At 42.2% G+C, this 9441-nt stretch overlaps 2 non-coding genes and 1 pseudogene across 2 annotated transcripts; all 3 read right to left on the bottom strand.

The window, feature by feature from the left end:
* Nucleotides 1-3087: 3087 nt before the first annotated feature.
* Nucleotides 3088-5826, bottom strand: LOC121530358 (annotated as a pseudogene).
* A 401-nt stretch (nt 5827-6227) lies between these two features.
* Nucleotides 6228-6407, bottom strand: LOC121530356. Its single transcript, XR_005993929.1, has one exon. It is a non-coding gene; the product is annotated as a 5.8S ribosomal RNA (ribosomal RNA).
* Nucleotides 6408-7039: 632 nt separating this feature from the next.
* LOC121530357 lies at nt 7040-9035 on the bottom strand. The gene has a single exon (XR_005993930.1). It is a non-coding gene; the product is annotated as a small subunit ribosomal RNA (ribosomal RNA).
* Nucleotides 9036-9441: the final 406 nt, after the last annotated feature.

Genomic DNA, 9441 nt, shown 5'->3' with positions numbered 1-9441 from the left:
TGGCCGCAGTGCAGTATTCTGCTTTACCTCAAGGCCTATCTCACCAAACTTCTTGTTCGCAACTACCTTGCGAATTTCGCCTGATGAGGGGGCGCGGATTATTGCGCCGCCACGCGCAAGCCCTCTCACCTCATGCAGGCGAACACCGAGCGAAGGGGCAATCTCCTTGCGCACCTTTTCAGCAACCTCCTTGCCCGAAATGTTCGGGTCCTTGCTCATGACCACGGCCGACCACGTCTCGCGTGGTTTCCGCGGCGCGGGCACAGGAGCACCTGAAGGCACCGGCAGGCTGGGGTATGCAGATGCATACCCAGCAGGTGGCTTGGAGACCACAGCCGGCACCATTACGGACCTCTGGGACGACGGGGGTGGCATCCGTTGCTGGTCGCAAATAGCCTGCAACGCAGCGTTTTGCGACGACAGCGACAGCACCAACCCCTCGAAGCCGCTAAGGCACCTCATCATGGCGCAGGCCTGCTCAGTCGAAAGTTTGGTGGCAACGAATTCCCTAAAGAAAGCCTCCTTTACCCTGGCCAGCTCCGCCACAGTATCGTTAGTCGACGCTATGACAGGAGGCTGGACGGGGGCACGGGGAGGGGCAGCAGCTGGGGCAGCACCAGCGTTCCTGTTGGTAGCCGGGGTAGCAGCAGCGGGGGTAGCAGCAGCGGGGGTAGGAGCAGCGGGGGTAGCAGCAGCGGGGGTAGCAGCAGCGGGGGCAGCTACGGGGGCAGCTACGGGGGCAGTTGCGGGGCAGCTGCGGGGGCGGCAGCGGGGGTTTCAATGCCTGCAACGGCTGCTTTGGTTTGGCCCACCTTCTTTTTAGCCATTGCCTTCTTGGCCTTCTTGTTTACAGCAATTTTTACTTTTTTTTTTTTTTTTTTTTATTTTTTATTTTTTTAAATAATAAATATAAATAAATTATAAATAAATAAAATTAAAATTTTTTATTTTATTTTTTTTTAAATTTTTTTTTTTTTTTTTTTTTTTTATTTTTTTTTTTAAAGTAGATAGGGACAGGCGTGTGTCTCGGATCCCTCAACTTATTTTACGTGGCGTGTTCCACACTGAAGGGATTACAACCACGGCACTCGAATATGCCTAGATTTAGGCATATAGTGCACGGGCGCGGATGGTACGCCGGCCAGCGCCCCAGACTGAAGCTATAGCTATGTACATAGCGGACCACCCTGGTACCTGTCGAGTATGTGCTTTGTTTGTGTCGGGCAACATACTCCCTCCGGAGGAGAGGCGAGGTGTATCTATCACCTCTGCTGCTCTATGGGTCACAGCACCCGAGTTGTATAACGCAACTCCACGTCGAATCTGAAGATTCTACCCGCGATGTAGGTATCAACCACAGCCACCACGATACTCCCACTAGGGGGCCAACCTCATTTGGTAGTGCTTGGAGCACTACCAACCCGTGGTACCGAAGTTTGTGGGCTCGGTGACCCACCCCTTTAGCTCCGACAAGCTCGGATGGGGGGCCCTGCCATGTTAGTCGCCTCTTACGACAAGCTATGGCGAACTGAGGCAGTATTCTACGCCGCTAACCACACGGCACAGGGATATGGACCCTAACGGCCCCTTCTTCTCCGAAACACCTCCTCAGCAAACTCTGCGAGTCTCCTGGTCCTGTCGCTGCTCTCCAGAATCCTTCCAAATGTCCAGCTTCCGCCAACGTGCTGCAAACCGAGTCCATCGAGGTCTCGCAAGTCTGCATAGAGGGGGCAAGCACATAAGATATGCTCCCAGTCCTCGTTTGGATCGCCACATGAACATGCGGGGGAATCACTGAGGCCTCTTCTATGCAGAAATGCATTGAACGACCCATGCCCTGTCATCAGGAATCCTGCGCGCATCGAAAATCCAAAATTCGGATTCCGATAGACGAACCCTGCATCTGGGATGAACTTGTGAGTCACCCGACCGAGTGAGTCACCATCATCCCATCTGCTCTGCCAGTCCGACAGGAGGCATCCGTCTATCCGCGCAATTCGTTGTGTCCAGCTAAGACCTGAGATGTCTTCGCCATAGAGCCAGTCGTTCTCCTCCAGCGGGTATCCACGCTTCAACTTGTACTTGACTGCCATTCCCATAGCAGCCAAGTCAAGAGGCGGGGCTCCAGCAAGCACCTGCAGTGCCAGGGTTGACACTGTACGGCATACCGGGAGGCATCCTAAGAGGATAAGCCTCTGGCAGGCAAGAAGTCGCCTCCTGGCCACAACTTGTCTCGTCGTCACGACATACCATACCGAGGCACCAAATAGTGCACAAGGCACCATGAGTCCGGCATAGATAGTACGCCTGGCCCGAGGACTGAATCCCCAGTCAGCTCGTAGCACACGCGACAATGCTCCGACAACTCCGGTCATTCGCTGACGCAGCGATGCGATGTGCATGAAGAAGTTCATGCGCTCACTGACCGTGATGCCAAGGTACCGACAGCTGCGAACGTATGGGAGATTTGCTCCTGCAGATCTCACCAACGGGGGACGCGCGAGGGCACCCTTCAGCAGCATAGTTACCGTCTTGCTGGTGGAAACGGTTACACCGATTTCCGTACCCCACGTTTCAACGATGGACATCAGTTGCGCTCCTTTGTCCTCCAGCACGGCTCGGGAGTTGCCTTCGACAAGAAGAAGCAGGTCATCCGCATACGCGCTGAATGCGCAGTATGACTGGAGGCGTCGGAGCAGAACATCCATCAGCAGATCCCAAATAAAAGGGCCACTGATAGATCCCTGCGGGCAACCTCTAGTTACCGGAACGTTCACAGTTCCGGAACTGCTTCGGATCTCTGCTCTTCTGTCTGAGAAGAAGCTCTGCCACAAGCTCAACTCTCGGCATCCCAAGTCGGCGAGCCGGCGCAGTGCAGCACTCCACTCGACGTTGTCAAACGCTCCCTTGAAATCCACGAAGATCCCGAGCACGTATCGCGCCGGGCTGGCGGCGACACTGCTCTTCACGTGCCTCCAAGCGTCATCCACACATCGTCCTTGGCGAAATCCGAACTGCCATCTGCATCCTTCCGGAAGAACTTCTCTCACACGATCCACCATGATGGCCTCAAGCACCTTGCCAAAAACTGGCAGCAGGCAAATCCCACGGTACGACGAGACAGGGACAGTAGGAATCTCGTTAATCCATTCATGCGCGTCACTAATTAGATGACGAGGCATTTGGCTACCTTAAGAGAGTCATAGTTACTCCCGCCGTTGACCCGCGCTTACTTGAATTTCTTCACTTTGACATTCAGAGCACTGGGCAGAAATCACATTGTGTCAACACCCGCTAGGGCCATCACAATGCTTTGTTTTAATTAGACAGTCGGATTCCCCAAGTCCGTGCCAGTTCTGAATTGATTGTTAATTGATAATCGTTATAATTAATAAGAACTAATTGGTTTAACCCAACTAGTATTCTTAAAAATTTTAGCAAGAAAGTTCCACAATTGGCTACGTAACTAAACTATCCGGGGAACAAGTAACTACCATAAATGATAGAAACTCTATTTACCCAGAACGAGCACATAAACCATGTTATTGTTTCCCAATCAAGCCCGACTATCTCAATCTTCAGAGCCAATCCTTATCCCGAAGTTACGGATCTAATTTGCCGACTTCCCTTACCTACATTATTCTATCGACTAGAGACTCTTCACCTTGGAGACCAGCTGCGGATATTGGTACGGCCTGTTGAGAAGTTTGCGTGTCCCCACCATAAATTTTCAAGGTCCGAGGAGAAAATATCGACACAACAGTATATGTCATGCTCTTCTAGCCCATCTACCATATCTCTCTGCGAAAGACTTCCATGGTAGTACGGCTATAAAACAGAAAAGAAAACTCTTCCGATATCTCTCGACGGCTTCTTTATGGTCGTTCCTGTTGCCAGGATGAGCACGAGGCCCATATTTAATAACAAACGGATACTCAACAGGTTACGGAATTGGAACCGTATTCCCTTTCGTTCAAAATTATTCAAGTATATTATTTCCAGCTTTTATTTGTATATTTCAGTTTTTACTTGAAAATTTTCGGCTTTCGCCTTGAACTTAGGACCGACTAACTCGTGATCAACCACTGTTCACACGAAACCCTTCTCCACTTCAGTCCTCCAAGGTCTCATTCGATTATTTGCTACTACCACCAAGATCTGTACCAATGGCAGCTCCATGCAGGCTTACGCCAAACACTTCTACGCATACCATTGTACCTTCCTACTCACTAAAGTTTCAAAATTTATATTACAAGTAATATAAATCATCTACTTTAGCGGTAATGTATAGGTATACAACTTAAGCGCCATCCATTTTAAGGGCTAGTTGCTTCGGCAGGTGAGTTGTTACACACTCCTTAGCGGATTTCGACTTCCATGATCACCGTCCTGCTGTTTTAAGCAACCAACGCCTTTCATGGTATCTGCATGAGTTGTTAATTTGGGCACCGTAACATTACGTTTGGTTCATCCCACAGCGCCAGTTCTGCTTACCAAAAGTGGCCCACTGGGCACATTATATCATAACCTTAAACTTCATATCAAGAAAGTTAAGGTTCTTACCCATTTAAAGTTTGAGAATAGGTTAAGATCGTTTCGACCCTAAGGCCTCTAATCATTCGCTTTACCAGATAAGATTATTTTATATAATATTAAAATGCACCAGCTATCCTGAGGGAAACTTCGGAAGGAACCAGCTACTAGATGGTTCGATTGGTCTTTCGCCCCTATACTCAATTCTGACAATCGATTTGCACGTCAGAACTGTTTCGGTCTTCCATCAGGGTTTCCCCTGACTTCAACCTGATCAAGTATAGTTCACCATCTTTCGGGTCACAGCATATATGCTCAAGGTACGTTCCAGTTAGAGGCATATATGATATAAATATCATTATACATAACTATATAGAACGCCCCGGGATTGTGTTAATTAACTATAAATAGTTAAAAAACTAATCCCATTATAAAGCCAAGTTAATTACGCTATTAGGTTTATATCCCAATAACTTGCACATATGTTAGACTCCTTGGTCCGTGTTTCAAGACGGGTCCCGAAGGTATCCTGAATCTTTCGCATTGTTAATCATACAAGTGCATATAATAAACACAAAAATCAATGATAATTATGCCATTATATAATTCCGAAAAATTAACGCACTGTATTCATATAAATCTATCAGCACTTTATCAAATTAATAACATTTATTCTGTGTTAAAATGCAAGCAATTTAATTGGAATAAACTATAAGTTATATTTTATGATAAATTTTGTATGCTAATAGATTACAATGTCCTTATATGGAAAAAATGCACACTATTATCATAATATTGTTTAAATATTACAATTATAATGATGAATTTTCCATAACGGATATTCAGGTTCATCGGGCTTAACCTCTAAGCAGTTTCACGTACTATTTAACTCTCTATTCAGAGTTCTTTTCAACTTTCCCTCACGGTACTTGTTTACTATCGGTCTCATGGTTATATTTAGTTTTAGATGGAGTTTACCACCCACTTAGTGCTGCACTATCAAGCAACACGACTCTTTGGAAACATCATCTAGTAATCATTAACGTTATACGGGCCTGGCACCCTCTATGGGTAAATGGCCTCATTTAAGAAAGGACTTAAATCATTAATTTCTCATACTAGAATATTGACGCTCCATACACTGCATCTCACATTTGCCATATAGACAAAGTGACTTAGTGCTGAACTGATTTCTTTTCGCTCGCCGCTACTAAGAAAATCCTTGTTAGTTTCTTTTCCTCCCCTAATTAATATGCTTAAATTCAGGGGGTAGTCCCATATGAGTTGAGGTTGTATATAACATTTTTAATGCAATTAATTCTTTTATATATATAATGATAAAAACATTTTAATAAATTCGTTTACAATTATATTTCCATTTTTATATGCTATTTTAAACGAATCAACGAAGAACAATAACATTTCCATTTGCTTTCAATTTTCATATCATTAATATGAGACAATTCTAGATAAATTTTTATGCTAGACATTTCTCAGTATTATTTGACTGAAATCGAAAATATTTCTCTTCGTTTTTTCACATTCAAATAAATAACAAATGCGAGATAATGTTTTTTCATACATTTTTTTAATATTATGAATAAAATAATTTAATTATTTGTATCCAATAATATACCATACGCTTATAAAATCTGATTTCAAATTTTATAAACAACTTAATTAGCATAGTCTTACAACCCTCAACCATATGTAGTCCAAGCAGCACTATAAAATTAATTAAAGTACTATAACAGCATGGACTGCGATATGCGTTCAAAATGTCGATGTTCATGTGTCCTGCAGTTCACACGATGACGCACAGTTTGCTGCGTTCTTCATCGACCCATGAGCCGAGTGATCCACCGCTTAGAGTTTTAATATTTGGTTTTTTAATTTTGTCATTTATGTTTTTATTGAAAGAAATTAAAAATACACCATTTTACTGGCATATATCAATTCCTTCAATAAATATGTTTTTATACCTAAAATAAATGTTGCGAAATGTCTTAGTTTTATATAAGCAATGTATATCAAGTGATTTACGGGCAATTTACGGTATGAATACTTTTTAAGCGATATACATTGGGATTTATATAAAACATTAACCTGAAGAATACCAGGTACAACATTGTATATTTTAGGTTGTTGCATAATCCAACGTATGCTCATAGCTGAGATGAACAATACATATTCGCAACGCGTGTTATATTATGGTCCATATACACACATGATAAATATTATTTAAAAATGCATTTGCATTTTGACTTTGTGCCTCTTATAATAAAGTCTTTCTCCTCCTCCATCCACACTCCATAAAATACATATAATTAAGGAAAAGCCATTATATGTTCATTTGTGTTGATATATATATAATGATGACCGCCACTACACCATCATTTTTTGAATTTCATGAATTCTTTTTGTTATTTATTTTGGCAAATTGTTTTTATTTGAATTATAAATAAATATAATACAAATTTTTTTTAACGGTAAGGATATTATACAATAATGATCCTTCCGCAGGTTCACCTACGGAAACCTTGTTACGACTTTTACTTCCTCTAAATAATCAAGTTCGGTCAACTTTTGCGAAACAACCGTAACACACAAGGCGTCACAGTGATCACGTCCGGAGACCTCACTAAATAATTCAATCGGTAGTAGCGACGGGCGGTGTGTACAAAGGGCAGGGACGTAATCAATGCGAGTTAATGACTCACACTTACTGGGAATTCCAAGTTCATGTGAACAGTTTCAGTTCACAATCCCAAGCATGAAAGTGGTTCAGCGGTTTTACCCGGACCTCTCGGTCTAGGAAATACACGTTGATACTTTCATTGTAGCGCGCGTGCAGCCCAGGACATCTAAGGGCATCACAGACCTGTTATTGCTCAATCTCATTATTGCTAGACGCAATTTGTCCATTTAAGAAGCTAGTGTCCTTATAATGGGACAAACCAACAGGTACGGCTCCACTTATATAAACACATTCAAACACAATAAACATTTTACTGCCACCGTGAATGAAGGCTATATAAGCTTCAGCACCATAATCCTGAAGATATCTATTTAATATATTTGAGTCTCGTTCGTTATCGGAATTAACCAGACAAATCACTCCACGAACTAAGAACGGCCATGCACCACCACCCATAGATTCGAGAAAGAGCTATCAATCTGTCTTACACACTTATGTTCGGACCTGGTAAGTTTTCCCGTGTTGAGTCAAATTAAGCCGCAGGCTCCACTCCTGGTGGTGCCCTTCCGTCAATTCCTTTAAGTTTCAGCTTTGCAACCATACTTCCCCCGGAGCCCAAAAGCTTTGGTTTCCCGGGAAGCGACTGAGAGAGCCATAAAAGTAGCTACACCCAATTGCTAGCTGGCATCGTTTATGGTTAGAACTAGGGCGGTATCTGATCGCCTTCGAACCTCTAACTTTCGTTCTTGATTAATGAAAACATCTTTGGCAAATGCTTTCGCTTAAGTTAGTCTTACGACGGTCCAAGAATTTCACCTCTCGCGTCGTAATACTAATGCCCCCAAACTGCTTCTATTAATCATTACCTCTTGATCTGAAAACCAATGAAAGCAGAACAGAGGTCTTATTTCATTATCCCATGCACAGAATATTCAGGCATTTGAAGCCTGCTTTAAGCACTCTAATTTGTTCAAAGTAATTGTACCGGCCCACAATAACACTCGTTTAAGAGCACTAATGCAGGTTTTTAAATAGGAGGAACATATGAAAAAATACAAGTATCTCAACACATATAAGAACTCCACCGGTAATACGCTTACATACATAAAGGTATAGTACTAACCACAATTGTAAGTTGTACTACCCGTATGAAGCACAAGTTCAACTACGAACGTTTTAACCGCAACAACTTTAATATACGCTATTGGAGCTGGAATTACCGCGGCTGCTGGCACCAGACTTGCCCTCCAATTGGTCCTTGTTAAAGGATTTAAAGTGTACTCATTCCAATTACAGGGCCTCGGATATGAGTCCTGTATTGTTATTTTTCGTCACTACCTCCCCGAGCTGGGAGTGGGTAATTTACGCGCCTGCTGCCTTCCTTAGATGTGGTAGCCGTTTCTCAGGCTCCCTCTCCGGAATCGAACCCTGATTCCCCGTTACCCGTTGCAACCATGGTAGTCCTAGATACTACCATCAAAAGTTGATAGGGCAGACATTTGAAAGATCTGTCGTCGGTACATGACCATACGATCTGCATGTTATCTAGAGTTCAACCAATATAACGATCTTGCGATCGCTTGGTTTTAGCCTAATAAAAGCACATGTCCCATAAGGTTCATGTTTTAATTGCATGTATTAGCTCTAGAATTACCACAGTTATCCAAGTAACTGTTAACGATCTAAGGAACCATAACTGATATAATGAGCCTTTTGCGGTTTCACTTTTAATTCGTGTGTACTTAGACATGCATGGCTTAATCTTTGAGACAAGCATATAACTACTGGCAGGATCAACCAGAATAATGTTTTTAATCATATTTCATTTTCATATTTTTGAATAGAAATTTGTATTTCTCTTGTAGAAATAATTTATTTATTTCTTATATTCGAATACGGCCACTTATTAAAGCCATCGTATTCGTTTTTTTTTTCTCCAGTTTTATTATCGATTGAAATAGTTTTCAATACAATAATATATATTTCCATTATATATTTTATAAATACCATATACATAATTTCATTCTAAAATATCATTTTATTTCAACATACAATATTATTGTATCCACACATGTTTAATTTTTGTTTAATCAATATAAATATTGAATTAAATCATTTGCATTTTGATGATAAATTTAAAATTTATCTTTTTCATATAAACTTTCGAGTAATATATAATATAAAACCGAACGCTTATATAAAAATATATT

Source organism: Drosophila eugracilis, unplaced genomic scaffold (assembly GCF_018153835.1).
Source record: "Drosophila eugracilis isolate 14026-0451.02 unplaced genomic scaffold, ASM1815383v1 contig_1337, whole genome shotgun sequence".
Lineage (NCBI taxonomy): Eukaryota > Metazoa > Arthropoda > Insecta > Diptera > Drosophilidae > Drosophila > Drosophila eugracilis.
This window is presented reverse-complemented; position numbering and strand designations above follow the sequence as displayed.